At 35.1% G+C, this 19,886-nt stretch overlaps 1 pseudogene; it reads right to left on the reverse strand.

Annotated features, from left to right (window-relative positions):
• Positions 1-3,687: 3,687 nt before the first annotated feature.
• Positions 3,688-15,974, reverse strand: LOC111396941 (annotated as a pseudogene).
• Positions 15,975-19,886: the final 3,912 nt, after the last annotated feature.

Here is a 19,886-nt window from a genome sequence, read left to right on the forward strand (position 1 = left end):
TTTTGTATTTCAAAAACGATTTCCATATCATTATGTGGAAAATTATAATTTTTGTACTAGAACGATTTCATCTTTTGTGCATCAAAAATGAATTAAATGTCATTATGTTAAGCATTACAATTTTTTATTGAAACGATATCAATATCAATTATAATGACATTTGTGTTGTTCCAGAAAATAATACGATATAAAAGTTGTTGGTCTGTAATGAAAAAATAAATCAACATAAAATGACTTCAATGTCGTTCCATTAACACAGAAGCAATAAATAAATGCAACATGGTGATTTTAGGTCGTTTCAATACAACGCAATTAATAGTTCAATGATTACAAAATGTAATAAATCATTTGATGTTTTCAATAAGCACAAAATAATAAAGCTACATCATTTGGACAAGAGCTGAGATTTCTACCTTGTAAAGCATTGTATCAATCTTAAACACCTCTTTGATTTTAATCATACAAGTCCACATAAGAAATTATTTTCTAAACAAGATTAGGCATTGTTTTCCTTTTGCCATTCTCTGCATCTTTCTACTTTCAAGCACCTTCAACTAGATAACAAATTGAATCCATAACATATCCTTGGTGTTCATAACTGTAATTCAACATAAAAGTTTGAAAATTTCATCAAATATCAAACTTCGTACAATATTGATAATGAAATATAATCATGGATTGCAGAAAATGATATGTAAGTCGTTCTAAACAACAAAAAATGTAATATATGTTTTACAGTAGAACAATAAATAGAATAGCCAAATATAAATTACCAACATATATTTCACTGCAAAAATAAAAGGTAATAAGAATAGATTGTAAAGCAACCCATATTAAAACTCTAATTTAATAATAAAATGAAATGTAGATTGAACTGTTGAAGGGAGACTTTAAGATAAATGTGGATTTCATGTGTGAATTTTCTATAACCAATAAGATGAAGGTCAATTTTTTTGAGAATTAGAATAAGGGGCATTGCACTAGTTACTACAAAAATATATATATATATATATATATATATATATAATAAAAAGAAAAAAGTAAAAAAGTATATATATGAAATAAAAGACACACTATGTGCCTTGATTAAATCCAAACACTTATTTTAGAGAATTAGACATTTGACAAAGGGTTATTATTTTAGTTGATTATTGGGGGTTGAAAGAATAAAAAATAAGGATAATCCTCATTTGTTGGTGTGTTGAGCTACAATTAATAAGATCTAACCAAACTAGTGAGAGCAAGAATTAGTATATAAATTCAATCTTAGATCATACCTTGAGAGACAGTTAAAAAAAAATAAGTTTGAGGGTATAAAACTCACAGGATAAGTTAGATTAAATTTGACTATTGATGGTCAAGTTTTAAATATTTTAGGAATCTATGATGATTGACATGCATTTCACACATAATTGTTACCACATTCGTTTAAAAAAAAATTCATAAACAAATTGTCTTACCATGTTCGTTTAAAAAAAAATTAATTAAGTCAAAGTTTATTTTGTTTGAGGACAAATGATTGTTCAAGGTTGGAGCGTTTAATAAGTATATTTTAAGATCACATAAGGTTAATAAAGGATTTTTATCTTCGAAAATCATTGCATGATTCGAACAATTAGTCATACACCCCAAAATATTATCAGGTGTTGAAAAATGGTCGAAGTAGTTGAATAGAGAATCACCGTGACTCTAGCCCTTGATGTGTTTACCAAACCAAAAATGATTTATTTGATGAGAAAATTTCATAAGTAAAAGATTGATTATGACACATTTCAAAAACAAGAAAACAAGTTTCAAATTTCAAAAATCAGATTTTTATTAAAATATATTTATGATTTAATTAATTAATTTACTAATTAAATATATTTAGGTCACATATTTATACAATTTGGTCACAAATTAACAATTTAAGTAGTCACTTATTATTTTTTTGTCACAAATCAGAAATTTTATATCACAAATTATTTTATGATCACAATTCAAAAATTTTATAGGTCACAGTTTGTTCATTAGTCGCAAATCAAAAAAATTAAATGGTCACCGATTAATCTTTAGACACAACTTATCAAATTATTGGTCACAACTTATTTTTCGATCACAGATCGACAATTTTGTAGGTCACATGTTATTTTTAGGTCACGAAAAAAAAAAAGGTCACATAGCACAAACATTATAGGTCACAACTTATTAAACAGTCACAAATTATTAATTTTTTAAGTTACACATTATTTCTTGGTCACAATTTATCATTTTCATTGATCACATATTGTTTATTAGTCACAGATTAACCAATTTAATGGTCACAATCAACCAAATAATCCGTGACCACCACCATCACTTGTCGACAACTACTTTTATTGGTCACAACTCATTTACTCGTTACAAATTATTGGATTAATTGGTCACAATTAATTTTTTAATCACAACTTAATCGATTGTGACTTACAGTCACGATTTTCAGGTCACGTATCCAATTGTGAGTCACAAATGCAAATCACAGAGACAGTCACAATCACAGTCACAATTTTCATTGACACCACCATTGCCACCACACACCAACACCACAATTACGAGTCACTGTCCATAGCTACTACAACCGCCCCAAATCATCGCCACCACCATCGCTCCCACACACCAACGCCACAATTGGAAGTCACAGTCCACAAACACCGCAATCGCCCCAAATCATCACTGCCACTGTTGCCGCCACACTAACACCACAGATCCACGACATATCCACGATTTACAAATTGCCACACACTATTACCGCCATCGCACATGCCACTAGACCCATACACACACACACCACAACCACATCGACGTCTTAATGCTACAGCCGAACACACACCACGCCACCGCCGTTCTGCACACACCCCCACACCCAGCCGAACGCACACCACGCCATCGCCTCACACGATCTGTCATATCCACAAATTATGATCTGCATATCCACCGTCGCATATCCACCTTTGCCACAAATATTGCAGATCAGCGTATCATCATCCACTGTCGCCGTCATCTACTGGATATGCCGAATTTTGTCTCAGATCTACTACATCTGTCATCGCTGTATCTACAACGGTGAGAGAGGTGTGAGAGATAGAGAGAGAGAATCAGGGGTAGAGAGAGAGAGAGAGATTGAGGTAGAAAATGAATAAATTAGTTTTGAAATTATTATTTATTAGATTAATTTTTAAATATATTAATTAATTAAAAAAATTCTAATTTGTGAAATATTAAACATGACATCTTATTTTTGAAATGAGGATTTTTAATCTATTAGAATATGTAATTTCCATTTATTTGATACTATAGAAAACTAGTTACATAGGGCCCATTTATTTTACGTTGATGAATAAAATACATGGCGCACATAAAAAATTAGATTAAAAAAAAAATTGCCTTCAAAATTCCAGGTTCACAATATCGACTACAATAATGCAGGCGACATTTCTCAAATTTTATAATTTTATTTTGTCAAACTTACAATCAATTCAATTACTTTATATCAAAATTATCTACTTTTGGAGTAACTTACCTTTTTATTGGTACTATTTTACAACATTTTTTTCATGCAAGTGACATTTTTAACGCCATTTTAAACACAATTCAATAGTGCCCACAATATTTTCTTCTCCTCTAGGAATATCTCTTACCTTACTATCAATGCATCTAACATTCGCCACGAGCAAGAAACAGCACTTCGTGAAAATTCCATTACAGTTTAAAAAGAGACAAATGTAAATTCTGTACAATTCCAACAAAAGTATACAGGATTCGGCTATACCGTTCCCTCCTATCTCATCAATGTGTCACATAAGCAGCTGTAACCACCACAGGAAAACCAATACAGAAAGAAAGAAAACGGGCTACTTTTGCCCGTGAAAGCAATTCTATAGAATAAACACGACACTACAATTAATATGGGCAACCACTATATACAGAAACAGTGACATGAATGTAATTGACACGGGCTCACAAGATAGTGCAATGCCGAGAAACTCCGCTCCTTTTTGTGGTTATCTGGTTGGTCATCTTTCGAGGATCAAATGTCATAGAACTGTACCGAAGAAGAAAGAGAGTGAGAAAACAGTGAATCTATAGATGTTCAACTTATAATCTAATTTAAGAGTAAATACGAAATTTAGGCATACCTTGTTTGTTATAGGATAGAAACGGTGGGAGCTTTATTGTATAGAGTTTGACAAAAATTGGTGAAAGCAGTGTACTCTGGCCTGACCATTGCATGAGGATCTGCCCCCTGATCTCTGTCTCCTCCTCCTCCTCCTCCCCCCCAAATGCATAAAGAAGTCCTCTGTGTCGAGGACATAAGAGATCTGGAAATACGTTGTGTCGTTAGAGGACAGTTAGCCATAATAAACAAGGACTGTAAATCGAAACAACAGAGTTTTATAACCACTTCGGTTTCAATGCTTCTACTAAACAACATTTGGCTGCTAGTAACATTCTTGCATAAAAACAACAAACTGTGCAGCAAGCAAGGAGAAATGAGGGGGTAAGTGAACCAAGGAGATAACAGACAGCCTGCCTGCGGAAGCTGCTAATTATATAGAGTGATAAACCAAGTTAATGCTGGAATTCTCCTCCTACCCCCACCTTTAGCCCTTTCCACAACCAATGCCTTCCATCACATAATGCATTCTTGAAATATGGTACTATTCCATAAAGCCTACGTGTTTCCATAGAGATGAGAACTGGAGTAAGTTGGCAGCCATGGTAAGTTGAATAAATTAAGCCCCCGTTTGTTTCTTATTTTTGAAAGAATGATAATGAAAAACATAGCCATTACGGGCCCCACACAAGAGATAGAAATTCAAATATGGTGACTTAATGTGATGGATAACGATCATACTTTTCATTTTAATGAAAAAATAATGAGAACCAAACAGGAGCTAAATGACATGAATCCTAATACACATTTCAAAGGGTATCCTCTATTAGAGACGTGTTGATCCGGTTTGGGTGGAGTGAGAAGAGGGCAAAGGGTTGGCTAGTTCATCATAAGCAATGCATCACTTTGGCACCCAGATGTATTGAGAAGCAAGCAAAGGTTCTTGAAGTTCTAGTTCCTTTAAATCTCCCAATAGATCTAACAATGAACAAAGCACAATGAAGAACGAGGATTCCTGTAATCTACCTCAAAATCATGGAAAATAAGGTATAGATCATTGTTGTTGGTACTATTCCATGACTCATAGGAAGCGTGTTGCTTATAATGATGACAAGATAGCACAACACCACAAATACCAAATCAAAATTGCCTAGTAAATTTGAGCAAGCATACTCAACAAAAGGCATACAAGAGAGCTTTTTTTCCTTTTTCTTTTTAAATTGATTTGATGGGTGCGATCGTTATACAAGAGAGCATATTGTCACGGACCTAGTTTCGTTACACCCGAACAAACTAGAACCGTGCAGCCTTAACGTTCTACAATTCCCACGCCTCACGAGAAAACGTTAAGTCAGCCTTTCTACGCTCACAAATAATTTAACCAATGAGGCTAAATTATACACACGTTGAGAAGAGAATTTTAAAGTAAATAATATATGGAAAACAAGTAAGGATGGGGAAACTTTCTTTGTATAAATGAAAGGAAAAACTTTACAATCTCTCTAATGAGTAAACTCACTCAACTCTACATTCTCTACACTTTCTAACATCTACTACATGTAATTTACAAATGAGACTTCAATCTCTATTTATAGGCAAAAGTTAAACCTCCTTAACATTCCACTTTACAACTTGTGCTTAGTTGATCACAACTTGTGCTTAGTTGTTTACAACTCGTGCTTAGTTGTCATCAAGTGGATGATCTTACAACTTACCTTACAAGTTGTCGCCAACTTGTGCTTAGCTTGCATACAACTCGCACTTAACTTGCATCATTGATATTTATTCTTGCCAACTCATGCTTAGCTTGCATACAACTCGCGCTTAGCTTACAAGTGGCATAAGTGGACAAGTTGTGCAAGTTGCCCACTTACATCCTCAAAATATCCGGCTACAGATTCATGTATTTTTCCTCTCAAAATGGCTGGGTCGGGACTTAGAAAAACCTCATTAATGCCCTGAAAAATTGCACGATCTAGGTAGCCTGCATTCTGCCCCAAAACAATTTGCTTGCGTCCCCAACCCTAGTCTGCCTGCGTCCTTTGCCGAATCTGCTTGCATCCCCTATCGCAAGCTGTTCCGTCCTTCTGAAATGCGTTACCCACGCTATCTTGCAGCCGCTACCGGGACGGATCGAACGCAACCGCGTGGGCGTAAGTCACTCTCCCACTGAATTTGGCGACGCACTCATCGCCTTGTACCGCCGAAACTTAGACCTTATTTGCCATAAGTCTATCTTATTTTCCCACCTTGTGCCATGACATTCCTGTGTCATGCCAAGTTTCAAGTCATGACCTTGCGATCCGTGACAATATGCTCCCATAAGCCACACCCAAAAAGTAAAGCCATATCACCATAATACTAGTTATCGACAAAGCTAATGTTGAAATCCCAGGACCCATATAGCTATTATATCAATGGAAGAGGTGAATGAAAGTGCTCATAAAATAGCAGCATCGGTATCAAAGATAGTGAAATCAATACAAGTTGTAAATGTTGATGGAAATGAGCAATAACATCAGCATACTGAAATCATCGAGCAAAAATTGGTGCTGATCAGTAAAAAGAATACACTGAACTGGTAAAAAAGGAAATCACATCTCTGAATGTGTCTCTGCAAGAGACAGAGAGATGGGAAGGGGATCAATGAAAAATCAAGAAAGACTGATGAAATCATAAAAGCCAATGGCATCTTGAAAGGCCATATTATTGAAAACTCTCTACTTATACTATAGAATAAATCAGAGACGTATACCTTGGATGAGTTGGATGCCATCTTACATTCCAAACCATTCATCACAAGGACGTTTTCCATAGCCATGTACATAGAAGATTCATCAAGATTGACAAATTTACGCATGTTTCTGCATGTGCATTACAAGCAACACCAGACAATGAAATCAATCAATTAAAATGTCATTCAACTAATGACAATATTTTACAGTTTCTAGAGCTCATGAAAAAGAATACAAGAATTATATGGTATATGACATATAATAAAATAGTTATGCCATATGAGACGTTCCAGCAATTGGTGCTTTTTCCTCAAAATTTTTAGTCAGGCCCTGTTAAAAGTGCTAATTTTGTCCATATCTTTTTAATAAGTAGGCTGTCACAATTTTCTAAGTTGTGTAACTTGGAAAATAATAACAATACCTCTTCAGCATGATGGCAGACGACTCCTTTCCATCACAAACCGCTGATAGATAATCATTGTGTAGATAGTTTGCAAAATTAGGTTCAATGGAAACTGCCATAACTTCAGACTTCTCATTTCCATCATCCATCAATTGGATGGACAAATGAGTTAACGGAGATGTCTGCCAAAAGCATGTAATATTTCAGCACCCAAGCATACTATTTCATACACGATGCAAACATCTATAGATTTTTTATTTGAGTATCAGGAGGCCTACACGTTCAAGCCGGTACATGTTCTCGTCATGCAAAACCACATGGACATTTTCATAATAAACTGAATCAACATACTTCTCACATTTCCGAGATTTTTCATACGCATATAGATAAAGAAGCTTGCAGCCCACCTCCTCACTCGAAGCAGTCTGGAGCTGCAGAAAAAAATGCACATTATTCAAACCATATGCCTTGAAACACATAGAAGTGGTGAAAAGGTAAAAACACATTCTTAGGAAGATTACTTGTTTGACCAGCTTATAAATCAGCTTATCCAATGTAAATAGCACATAAGACTGATTTCCAATTAGTGATCGACAATCTTCCTCAAATTTCGAATTATCAGAAGATCCATCAAGCAAACTATACAGGGAATCCATGAATCTGCATTGCACATAACACAAAAAACTAATAAAATTCAAAATAGCGTTAAAGCTGATTATGGACCATGGATATACTATTTTGAATCACCTGACATAGGGATCCGAAATAGCATCCTTTGCGATTTTTCCTTTTGATTCAGTAGATGATGAATTCACTTTAGCTGACAATATCCTCTCATAAAGCACCTGACAAAAATGGAAAAGAAAATCATGTAATATGGCGAAGAAAATGAAATGCATGATCACAGCCTTGATATATCAATCATGTATGCAGTTCCTTTTTTCTTCTGTGAGGGCACTGCCACTAGAACCAGATTAATGCAGGTAATAACAATATTAACTAACTATGAACATACCTGATGCAGCCTAAAAAGCACATAAAAGGTGTCATTTCCATAAAAAACCTGTCGATCCTTTTTGTCATCGACAATTGATGCAGAAGCCACATGTTTCGACAGAGGCTTACAGGTCAGCATAAAACAATTGGACTGCGGCAGCAAGACACCATCTCCTCCAATACAATGAGCTTCACTCATATTCTCAACCTCACCTTCATTTTCGGCTTTTCGTTCAAGTTCATCATGTTCTCCATTTTCCTCGTCCACGTGCTCTTCCCGTGAGCACTCATCAGCAGCCGACTCACTACCCAAAACATCTTCACCAGACCCGGAAACATTTTCACTGTCATCATCAGCATCTGCATCATTTTTACCTGCAGCATCCAGACAGATCTCCAGTTTGCAATATTGAATGCCATCATCTCCATGATGTTTGTTGAGATTTTTTTTTTTTGAAATTCCATCTTGATAAGCAACAAATTTATCTTCCGAATCACCATTGGGTGATAGCTCACCCTCTTCTTTCTCATTTTTCCAGAGATCAATATCCTGGTTATGTCCATCACGTCTGCATCCTGCTGCAAACGCTCCATTTTCCAATTCATTCAATCTTGATGTCTCACTATCCTGTAGAACAAAAGGTGAACGTGCTTTCATCTGGATGAAAACACAACCTAGGTGGCTCAAAAGACCCCTACCCATGAAAAAGAAAGAAAAAACCGAAAAAAATATGATGGGGAATACACTACATAAAAATATGACTACATCAGATCAATAATTAGAACTGTAAGTCAAGCTAAAATTATAGATGCGTACCTCAGAGGACAGCATATCTTCAGTAATGAGCTTGGCTCCATGGACTTCCTCACTAGGACTATTATTAACTAGTGAAGATTTTGCATTATGACCTTGAAGTTCAAAATAAATGATCCTTAATTGAGACACTTGAATAAATGATCAATTCAAGAAGGATAAATATAACATAAATCATTAATAAAATAGACCCATACGTACCTGAAGTGATTTCCACGTTAATTCTTCCCTTATTCACATTTATCCCCTTATTCTCATTCGCTCCTATAGTGGCAGCTGCATCAGAATTGGTCAATCTCTCACTAGGGGAAACAATTAGGCCATCTTCTTTGGCCACAACATCCACAGTTGTGAAGCCGGTCCTGCTGGAATTTACTCGTGGCAAAGTGCTAGCATCTCCAATGCAGCTAAGCTTTTGCAGCTTCGTGTTAATGGTAGCAGAATCAGCAATAGGGCTTCCATCACTTCCATTTATAACCGTAGCAGTTTTTTCCACTGTTTGACACTTAGAAGCACTGACATCTTTAGTAGCATCATAATCATGAGGCCGGGAATGAATACCCAGCATTGGCTCAAGAAAAGTAGTCCAAAGACTCAAAACTATATTTAGTTGTTCTTTTGTTGAGCAGACCTCTTCGCATGAATACTTGATAAGTTTATAAACATCTTCGTGAATTTCAGCATCAACATATTCATATTCAAGATTTGGAACTATAGAATGTCTGCTTCCAGCAGCAATACTGAGAAGCAAATCATCCTCTTTCCGGATTTTCTCCTTGATTTCTTTGATCTCAGATGTTAATGCTGCCCATCAAAAGCATGAAAAGAATACGTGAGAAGGAACCCAATGTCAAATGAAAGAAGTACAGCAACAAACAGTAGTCAACACGACACCAGCACACTAAGTTCAGGGTGCACAGAAACCAATGCAGCCGAAGATTGCCTAACTCAACTCCGTGCATGACTGGACTGACCTACCTCATAGTGTTAGCTCACACTCCAGCCGGATGTGGGAATTTAAACAGGGTGTGGTCCACTCAGAAACTAACAAGATACAGCAGCTAGCCTATTAAATCTGCAGAAGGGCCCCCAACATTTTTCTCTACATTAAAATTAGGGTGCCCCTCAGTTCTATTGAAGTTCTCCCTAGCAGCCACCTCAACCAGAGTGCTGGCTAAAGCATAAGATTTAGAGTAGTTGGAACTCCCCCCACTTCCAGTAACCAAGCTCCTTCACCTGTCTTCTGGACATTATGGGTTCAAGTTCATGGCATTGGTGGCAGTTGGCCTAAGCTTAAAAACAGTATTCTGATTCTCGTACAATGTGCGATTCATGGTAAACTAACAATTTGATGTTTCATACAACAAAAAGAAACTTATCGATCGTACTAAAAACTGGAAAAAGTAAAGCATACGCCAGTATTGAAGCCATAAATACAACTGGCAATCATTATCTAACATTAGTGCTTGACTTACATTTTGTGCTCAAGTTCTTTGAATCTTGTTGCTTGAAATAGAAACTCCGATGGTCAAGAGACTTGTAATGGTTTTTAGCATAAGTTTCAGCCCACACTTTGTTAAAATCTGAACGACACTTAGTCCACTCATCCTGCTTCTGCATGAGGCGGGATGGTATAACAGGCAATGCCAGATAAGAATTTTTACGCAAAATTTCCATCACATCAAGACCATGGTCACCATATATACGTTCTATGCATCTCAAATTTAAAGCTGAAGAAAACAAGAAAAAGAACTTACTCATTAATTAATCTGGCATATCTAACTTAAGTTTTTTTTTTTTTTTTTTTTTGTAGGTACTGGATTTTATAATATCAAACCTGTGAAATGATCCTCAATACGTATGGGACTATCTGAACCAATTGAATTATTGTTAATACTGTTCAAGAATTCCTCCGCGCGCTTTGCAGATGAACTCACAGATTCCAACAACATGTCTAGCTCAAATCTAAATCATCAAGCATGACATAGAAAAATCTTCAATTAACAAAGCCAAAATATATTCACTTGGGGGAACTCTATACCCTTGTCAACATTATTTCAAGCAATGCAATCCGCGACCTAAATGCAAATGGGGGGGCGCCAGGAGGTAGAGATCTGAAAATTCTTATATCTTAACCTGAAAATGTAGAAGAAAACAATGAAACATTTTCCACTCTTTCCACTGATAGACCACCCACTATATTTACATACACGAGGAGAAAGAAAGAAGGTGATACAGTCAGTAGGGCAGGTGCAAGAGTTGCTGCAGGGAATCAAACTTAGTTCTCTATCTGTTATTAATTAGTTATCGGGGGTATTATGGGGAATTGAGGGAGTGAGGAAGAATCAATAAATGTGAGAGTAGGGGGGCGGGGAATGGGCATTCACGTTTGTTGAGTCTTGTGGGGAGAGACCAGGCCTCTTGAAAGCCTTGGATCTGTTTTCCCTTTGTTTTCCAGTAATTCATTCAAGGAAGTAACAATTTATTTCATTGTTGAGTTCTTAGTGCCTAGGGTCCTATCATCCACATTCCATAAGATTACAAATTGGAAGCTAAAAATGAGCGCACTAGACCAGGGAAAGATGACCTCAACAGTTCTCAATTTCCAGTGCTGACAACAAGGGAATATACAACAAAATAAAGTCCAGGTAAACCCAGCTTTTCCTTTAACATCATAGTAAAAGGGGAGGGGAGACTAATGAGGTTATATACCTGTCATCTTCACATCTAAACAAATTTTCTTCATACTGGTTTCTGCGCATGTGTTTAAAGGAGTAATCCTCACTTCCAGAAGTCACAGATACCCAATGATCATTCAGAACTTGGGCACCAAGCTCTGACCTCTGGCTTGCTGAAGTTATTGGATACTGCACAGCCAAATTAAAAATAAAATTAAGAGGAATTAATATTTCTTAAAATACCCCGCTCTTAATTCACGTCATAAAACTAAAATGCAATCAATTAGACCAGAACTCATTAACTTTTTTGCAGCAAAAAGGCAGAGATGAAATGAAAATTCATACATCCTCAGGAAGAAGTTGATAACTGGGAGTACAACGTCGACAGTTAGAAAGGTCGAGCTCTTGAATTGACTTTCCCCAGTACTTCAAACTGCATCTATCCTTTTCTTTACCTCCGTCCACTTCACGCTTTTGTTCCCTGTCCTCTAACTTCAAGGTTTTTGATGAATGCCCTTCACTCCACAAAGTTTCTGCTATTAATTAAACAGCTTCATCACCCATCCAGTGAAATGACCGGCATCTTAACAGTTGAAAGAATTGGAACTTTTATTCTAAAACGGGAGGAAAAAGATAACGCGCCACAAACTTGCATGAAATCATATAATATATGATTGAATGTTGTTCACAAGATCTCTTCAAAGAAAATAATCAAAAACTTGAGTCAGAAAAATTACATACTTTTGCCCATAACACCAGCAAGGAATCCATCTGCAATAGACACCGGTCAGAATTGAAGAGAATTCGAAATACATCTTTGTCCAAATTAAAATTTTAGCAAACTTACCAATTCGCTCGCATCGCTCCAAAAATTCATTAAATCCATCCGTTAGATCAGGATATTTTCCAAGTAAATCAGCAACCTGAAATTACCTCGTGTCAATACAAGATAAAGCCAGTGTTAAAGCATTACCACCCAGGGATTGAAACAAACATGCGGCCCAGATTAATGTTATTATCTGACAGAAGGCAAAGGAAGGACAATGAAAGAAGTACTTCCGAGATTTCAAGTAAATAACAGAAAATTAAAATGTAAATGGAGCACGTGTTACTATTAGTGGTTCTAAACAAACTGTAACCATATATTACCCCTAATACACTATTAAGTCACAAGTCAAATTACAGTAAAGCGCTAATAGTAGCATAATACACCTACCAAACTCTGCAATTACTTTCTTGTAATTATTTCTGTGCTGTAAATATGAAGACACTTCAAAAATGCCTGGTAATCATCTGCACTGTGTAACCTGTCCTTAACTTTTTCACAGAAAGTGAACTCTTGACTGTACATGCCTAGCAGGATCAAACAAACAAGATGTTGAAAAGCTTAATAAGTCAATACAAAGTATTGGTCTAGAAAGCCACATAAAAGTATGGAACACTCTTTGCAACTTGAAAAAAAAAGTATACTTGCAAAGAAAGATTGATCTAAACGAATTAACTTCTTCCCCATTTTTAGGCTCATGGGGGTAGGAAAGTTATTCAAACAAATCACAGATCTAAAATATAGAGAATTATATAAATCTAACTATGTCTCAAGTTGCTAGAAAATAGTATATCTCATATTATGTAACAAATACATATCACAAATCTAAGAGTCTAAGTCGCAAAAAGATGGACATGCACCAGAAAGATAGACCAATCAGCTATCCAACTCTATCATAAAATTATGGAGGATCATTCACTCACTTTTCCATGCATCGTTATCATCATTGGAAGCCAAATTTGAGTTTCCTCCTAAGTCTTCAACTTTTAGAGCAGACTTCTTTCTGTCAGAAAGTCGAAGCTTGCTAATATCCCCATTGTTTCCGCTGTCAGGTTCTCTGACATCCTGATCGCAATTTCTCATATCCCTGTTCTCCTTTTCAACACGTTTCTTCTGCTCCTTATGCAACTTCCTCACTGTTTTATCATCATCCAAATCTGGACGCTCAACGCGAAGATTGAGTTCTCCATGGGGACTAAAAATCCTACCTCCGAGTAGACGTTGCTTAATTTTGTAGGAGAAATAATTCTCATTTAGAAAACTCGAAATCAGAAAACAGATTTGTAAATGTTTACACATATACTTACGCGCGCGCGCGCGCACACACACACACACACATGCACACAAGTATGGAAATGTAACCTGTTCCATGTTAGATTGCCTCATTGTGGGAATTGCAGAAGTTTTTTCATTGGAATGATGAAAAGAATTATGGCCAAAAGAAGCATTTGCAGCTGATGCTGTAGCCGATGAATCAGGCAAAAATCTACTAAACTCCTCAAGAAGATCAGGATGATCATCAAAAAGTGCTTCAACCTGCAAATAGACATATTATAACCTAAACTACTAGGAATAGAACACATGAAAATAAACTATGCTGAATATCGATTAGATATCTCTTAATATGATTCAAATAAAATCATTTCAGAAACTACATATACCTCTTGGTAGACCTCAGTGATACCCTTGTGCTCCTTCCTATACATATTCAAGATGTCCAGGAAAGATTTATAAACATGATCATCATTTTGAAATCGCTTCTGCAGGCGACAAAGTCCACAAAAAATGCTAATTGTTACTCGACTTCTAGGAAACTAAGTTTAGCACTAGCACCAGTTATTGTGGATAGAAATGGAAACTTGACCTTAATTTTGTTCACAAAACTTATTGCCTCATCAAACTCAACAGATTTTTTAGGCAGAACCACTTCCACATCAGTGAGGGTGATTTCATAACCCTTGGGCAGGAAGGTATTGAATCCAAGGATAAGATTAGTATGCCCTTTAAATAACTCTTTCACTCTTGCTATAACACCAGCAGTATCTATTCTGCAATTAAAAATAAATAAAAAATTTGACAGAATGTTGCAAAGAAATGTTATATGAAAAAACCAAAATGAAAAAAATAATATTACAGGGGCAAATTCATTTACCTTTGAGACTTAAAATCTTTCATTACATCAAGGAACCTGTCATATTTTTCTCTTTCATCCTGAAACATGTCCTTAACTTCCTTCAGATAAGATAATGCACCATTGGTCGTAAGCTTCTGTGTAGCACCTCCACCACTACTTCCACCAGCACCAACTCCTCCTACTCCACCTCCACTTCCGGGGGGCTGGGTTTGGGATGGCCCATACCTTTTAATCACAAAAAGGCGAATAAATGAAGTTGCAATCAAACTTGGATAACATTACAGCACAAACTCATAAAACAACAGCCGTGCACCATATAAACAAGCTGTAATTGATTATTGTCCTCTTCCTTATGCTCTATCGCTCCTAATTACCTACTAAGTTAATTACCAAAGGTCATTTTTTTTCCAACTAACTGCAGCTCAAGCCTCCACTTAATACAGCCAAAACACAACTATTAGGCTTAGTTGGGTAAGTTGCAATCTTGCACCCAACCCTGCCCTCCCTGGGGAGAAATATATGAAAATGAAAACAAAAACAAAGCAAAGCAGCAACTATGCGTAAAGATCCGCCTTTTAATTCCATTTCTGCCTCCACAACACAATCTCAGCAACCCATCAACACAATAGTTTGACCTAATTCTTCTTTCTTTCCGTTCCTTTTCTGCCGTAACTGCTAAGTAGCCGACCTAATCAAAGGATGTGGTAGAAAACGGAATCAAATAATTCTGATCACAAAAAATTAATAAGATCGAGTAAATTAAATTACAATTTCAAAACAAACAAAGCCTTTTCCCAAACAAAAAATGGACATGGCAGAACTTCGGAGTAAAATGAGATAATATCACATATGATACACAGTTAAATCAAGAAAACTAAAGAAATTATATATGTAAAGAAAATGAAACGAGATTACGATTCTCCAAGAGAAGAAGAACCAAATGGCCGCTTAAATTGAGGTTTCACATATACCTCGTCTCGTAATCGCTTCATCCTTCTGCAAAAACAAAAGGAATATCAAATAAAAACCCAAGAAGAAAACTTCCTTCTCATTTTTCATGAAAAAACTAACCTGTAAAGTTCCCTTCAGAAGGGAATTTGAGTAAAACAGTAAACAGATATAATTAACCAACCCAGAAATTGAATTTCAGGTCAATTCTTTGAATCAAACTATTGTCCGAATCGTTTTTCAGTATGAGAATTTAAGAAGTAAAGGCCAGAACGGGTAAGGAAAAATATGAAGTTTCACGAGGGAAAACGTAAACTTTTATTTTTATATGTGACGTGATTTGTATTTTATAAAGAGCACTCCACTCAACACAAAAGAGCCTAAAAAAGGCCACCCTCGAGCCCATTTTAAACTTTGTATATGCACATCAGAGCACTCCACTTGATTGAGATCAGCAATGTTAAGGATAGCAATTGGATCGAACAAATTGTCGCTTGTCCATCCGACTTGTTTGGACTCAACTCATGAATTGTTCGAGGTCGTATGGGGACAAGTCTGAACGCAAGCCATGTTAAAAATATATATTTGAGCTCGTTGCTCGGACGAAGGGACCATGATCGAGCTCAGCTCGATCCTTAAGTTCACGAATTCAGGAGCCAAGCCGAGCACTGCTCGTGCTCGGACGAGCCGAGCGCGTGAGCTGACACCTAAGTAACATTCATGTGTGGTTATAACCGATATAAATTGAATCATGTGAGTCGATATAAGGATTTTATATATTTATTTATTTTGAAGAACATAATATTGTTTGAAAATTAGGCCTTGTTTGAGTCACATTCTTTCAAAAATAAATTTTTAAATAGTGATTTGATATCATTTCAATCACACATTCTTCAATAAAATAATATTACACGTAAATCCAAAAATTTTCCTTATTTTTTAACCATATATTTTCCATCAAACACTACTCAAAAATACATTCTTATAAAAATAATGTGGCTCAAACAATATCTAAATAATTTATGAAGAAGTTTTCCATTCCGGAAGTGTTTTAGAGAGTCTACTATTCCAGGAGTGTTTTAGAGAGTCTACATTGAAGTAACTTCTTTTAAAAAAATTTCTAACTAAATAAAGTACTTTAGTAAAGTTAACTAGACACGCTTTTAAGAGCAAAGCTGGATTTCTCCACCCTCCCCTTTTACCACTTGGAGATGTGCCTTACTTACTTTATGTGTATAGGGTCTTATGTTGTTGAGTAATGGTATATACTCATTCATTTTGAGTCAGTATAGATAGTGTCAACTTATTTATTTATGACAATTAAAAGTGAGAATTCTTCTCATATAAACCATGGCAATACCTACTTAGCATAATATTACGAGCTAGTTGCTCAACGGCTAACAAAATTCTAATTTAGGTACGTAACAATTTGAATAATAATTTTTTAATATTAAAGAAATTGTACATTCTTAATAAAGTGTGCATCAGAGATAATAAAAGCTCCTGTTTAGTGAGAATTAAAATCAAATTTTTAATAAATTTTGATATAAGTTAATGAAATGTATGGTTGAAAAATTGTGCGTTCCATCAAAATGTATGATTAAAATTAATTATTAAATTTCGTTTGAATTAAAATATTGATTTTTAGTAGGACCGAACAAGGACTAACAATTTAAGTATCAATTATCTTTTTCATAGTAGCTAGCTTAGGTACATTTCAACGACATCAAATCTACTTGACAAGTTACATTCAAATTCAAGAAAGAAAGAACAAAATCGCAAATAATGCAATATGTATCAATGCTCTAATATTGAGATTTGTGCTCATTACTTTGTAATATGTACGATATATTACAAAAATGCTCCAATGCAATGCTTAATAAAAACAAACAAAATATGCTGTCATTTTGTTCATTTGATTTAGTAGCGTTAATTACTTTTTCACGATTGTCGTTAGTGTGGTAATTAGTTCACTATCCTTTTAATTGACCTGAAAGGCCAAGTAAAATATTACTGAAAGCAGTTTTTTCAAAAATAAACTGACAGAGATATGTCTAATGACATGTAGCAATATTTTTAACAACTTAATAATATGATACTCAATCATTCCATTAGTATTCCATTCTATGATTTCATCTCCATTATAAGAGGTTTGCAGTTTCTTTTTCTTTGGTAAAAATTTGGTATTTTTGAATTTTAACCTCTTAATTTATTGATTTGAGAATGTTCTTTTTCTTTTATAAACCGACCTAGTTCTTCAATTGAGTAAACTACATTGACATTATTTGGTGTAGTTAATGTTGATAGTTGTTTCAACAATTCTTCGATAACACTAGATTCTGTAAAGAGTGTTCCTAAATTTGGTTTAAAGATTGAATTGATTGGATTTTTTTAATTTTTCCCCCCTTCCTCTTCTTGATTTTTTTCATTCTGTATTGGATTCAATTCTAGATAATTGATTTGTCATTAATTGTGATAAAAATATTTGTATAATTATTTTGAGCTCGAATGCTTTTAATGTCTTTGACAATAGAACTAGAATTGTTCAGTTTATAATGACTCGTTTGAGGGGAGAATAGGGATGTCAACTCGAGTAAAAATGGTTCGGATTTTTTTGGTCCGAGTTGAGTCAAGCTTTTGCTCAACCAAAAATTCTAGACACGACCTGAACTTTCAGCTCCAGCCTTATTGAGTCGGGCTGAGTTGGCTCACTTTTAAAAAAAAAAAAAATTATTACAAGCAACAGTTGTGCTGCCTTTTATTATTTTTTAAGGGATTAGGCCGAAAATGGCTTGTGACAAAAGTAGGGCTGGGCAAATCTCCCGAACCCGAACCGACCGAACCGAACCCGAACCGAACCGATCCGAACCCGACGGTTCTTGTCAAATTAAATACCCGAACGGGTATCTGAATTGAGAACCGACGGGTACGGTTCGGTTCTCGGTTCTAGACCAAGAACCGAAGAACCGAATAAGAACCGAATCTTTCTATTTTTTTTATATTGAGTAAATCAAATTATTTTAATTTTAATTTTTTCTAAACAAATTAACAAATCAATGATTTCTAAATCCAAATTTTTGGCCCAATAATTTGTTTCATTTCTAATTTTTTAATTTTTGGCCCAATTACTCATTTTATTATTTCATTTCTTAGCCATACAAGATCAAATATACTAAATAACCCTAAACACCTACAATAAAGTGCATAACGTTGTCTCGACTCTCGCACTCACTCTCGCAGCCTATCTAATATTCCAAAACCTATACAATCGTCGGCCGACACTCTGACTTCCGATCGAAGCCGTGACTTTCCCCGATTGAAACTTTGATCGTAGCGATCATTTGAACAAAATAGTTTACTAATCTCTGACATTCCAAAACTATTGAATGTAGCATTAGTCGTATTTATATAACGTTGTTATAAATGTTAAAAAATTTAATTATAGTACAGAACCGAACGGAACCGAACCGATCCGAACCGAACCGAATGGAACCGAACCCGAACGGTTCCATAATTATATTTGGACCCGACGGTTCCATTTACTAGAGACCCGAAAAGTTCATATTAACGTATTTTTATTTTTGTTATCCAAAAACTTTGATTTTTTCCCATTGAAAGAAAAATAAAATCTTCTAGACGAGAATAAAATTCTTCCCAAAATGATTCCAATTCTTATTTAGAAAGCATCTTTTTTAGATTTTTTCTAAAGGCTTTAGCTTCAGGTGTTTTATCTATTATTAATTATCTTCTTTTATCCATGGAGGAAGAAATTATATTTAATTGTTTTCGTAATCTTTTAAATGGATGAGGAGGTTGCATATTCGAAACAATAAGAGACTCTGGTCTTTCTGAATATGCATGTTCTGAATTAAACTCTTGAGGTTTTAGAATATTTGGGTTAAAATCAACTCCTTTTAATTTTTCTGAAGAAATTGAATTTCTTGATGGTTGATGAAATCTTTTGGAGATAGAATTAGTTCTGAAAGTAGTGTTTTGAACTAGAAGGAATATCATCAAATTTCATCTTAAAGTTTTCCGTTAGGATAATTTATTATTTGATCATTTCAAGATTCCATTATATTCGAACATTTAGAGTTCATTCTAATAATTGATTTAAATTCTGCCTTTATTTTCAAATATTTTCAAGTTTTTGGACATATTAAAGTGTTTGTAATGAATTGGTTCATGTCACGATTAATATTGTAGATTGGATAATTGAC

Source organism: Olea europaea, chromosome 7 (assembly GCF_002742605.1).
Source record: "Olea europaea var. sylvestris chromosome 7, O_europaea_v1, whole genome shotgun sequence".
Classification (NCBI taxonomy): domain Eukaryota; kingdom Viridiplantae; phylum Streptophyta; class Magnoliopsida; order Lamiales; family Oleaceae; genus Olea; species Olea europaea.